Source organism: Austrofundulus limnaeus, unplaced genomic scaffold (assembly GCF_001266775.1).
Source record: "Austrofundulus limnaeus strain Quisiro unplaced genomic scaffold, Austrofundulus_limnaeus-1.0 Scaffold53, whole genome shotgun sequence".
NCBI lineage: Eukaryota > Metazoa > Chordata > Actinopteri > Cyprinodontiformes > Rivulidae > Austrofundulus > Austrofundulus limnaeus.
In genome coordinates this window covers 1,666,302-1,667,961 of record NW_013952455.1, presented here as the reverse complement: position 1 = coordinate 1,667,961, position 1,660 = coordinate 1,666,302, and the positions used below count along the sequence as shown (strand labels likewise).

General features: G+C 36.3%; 1 protein-coding gene across 1 annotated transcript in view; it reads right to left on the bottom strand.

The window, feature by feature from the left end:
- The window catches only part of pkn1b (protein kinase N1b), a gene marked incomplete in the record, with an annotated part of 38,006 nt that overhangs the window by 12,378 nt on the left and 23,968 nt on the right, over positions 1-1,660 (bottom strand).

Sequence of the window (1,660 nt, the reverse complement as noted above, 5' to 3'; positions counted from 1 at the left end):
GAATATTATTTCTGATCATCTGGCAGCATGGTTGATCAGTGGTTAGCACTGATGTCTCACAGCCAGAAGGTCCTTGGTTCAATCCTCAGTTTGGACCCGGGGTCTTTCTGTCTGGAGTTTGCATGTTCTCGTGTGGGTTTCCTCCAGGTGCTCCAGTTTTCCCCACAGACCAAAAACATGTACAACAAATCACTTTCAGGTCTGGGCTTCGCTTGCAAAAGAGATCTGCAAACTCAATGGGATTTGCCTGTTTAAATAACAGTAAAACAATAAATAAACACATCTCATAATCAGATATTGCTTTGAAAGCTACTCGTGCAGAGGGAGAAATATAAGATGATGGCATTATAGCTTGAAGCACAGTGGAATATGTGTTCTTTATTCATAAGGATTAGATAATTTGCTTTTTTGATATTGTTGAAAAGGATGTGTTGTAAAGAATAATGCTGGAGATGTGCACTTATGTTGAAATAAATCTACATCATTAAGCAACACCACTTTCACTGAATTGCAAATATTTTTGTAGTTGAGTCTGTTGAGTCTCTCTGACAGAAACGTTTGTGTGTCTGTTGGTTGTCGACTAATGGTCCAGTGTTTATCTGCATAAAAAAAATTACCAGACGGTACCCCATTAAACAACATCCTTTCCAGGTTTTTTTTTTTTTTTACAAAAAAATCTCCCAGTTACATCCTCAGAATTCAAGTTTAAATTAAAAAAAATCTGGCTTAGACTATATACTGTATAACACCTAACCATTATTGCCAGATATTTGACTTCAGATTTATTTTTATTGGAGTCAAAATATTAAAAACTGATTGCCATGTACAGCTGGTTTACATAAAAATTGTCAAAAGGTGTAAAAATAGATTTTGAAAATTTAGTTACACACTTTCCTCCACAATTCAGTCAGTATTTTTCAAACTGGCACCAAACTTCCCAAAATGGTAAAAACTGGTAAAAAGTTTACCAAATTTCCCTCTGGGATCAATAAAGTATTTTTGAATTGAATTTGAATTGAATTGAACTGCACCAAAAGTATCTGTGCTGCTTATTTCCTGCAGGTAGATGGCAACGCAGAGCACCAAACAGCTTTAAAGGTTAAATGAAAAGTGTTTGGAGCAGGAGAGGCTGGTCCATTGGGGGAGGTCAGGCAAATTCATTCGCCCCATAAAGTAGTTCCTCCTAATAAATACAGAAAATTACTTATGAACATAGTTTGGTGTATTCTAAATAAAGTTGAGTACTGTAGGTTTGCTGGACGTGTTGTTCTTTGATGAATAAACATTTCATCTCTTCTCCAAAAGACTTCTTTAGTCTGAGGAGTTACAGGTAAACTCATTCTTATAAATAGTACTTCCAGTAGTAGTACTTACAGTACTTCTACTTATAAACCYGAGTTTTCCTGTAACTCCTCAGACCAGAGGTCAGCAACCTTTACAATCCGAGGAGCCACTTCTGCTCCTTGACTAAGTAGTAAAGTGTTTCCGGAGCCACAATCAACTGGTGGTCCGTGGGCCACTACGAGTTTGTTGTATGGGGGCATTTCTGGCCAGTGGGGGTGACATAAAACTAAAAATATAGAGAGAATTTGAATGTTTGTTATTATTTTTACCCTCCAGGGCAAAAAAATTAATAAAAAAGACAATATTTATATTTTTT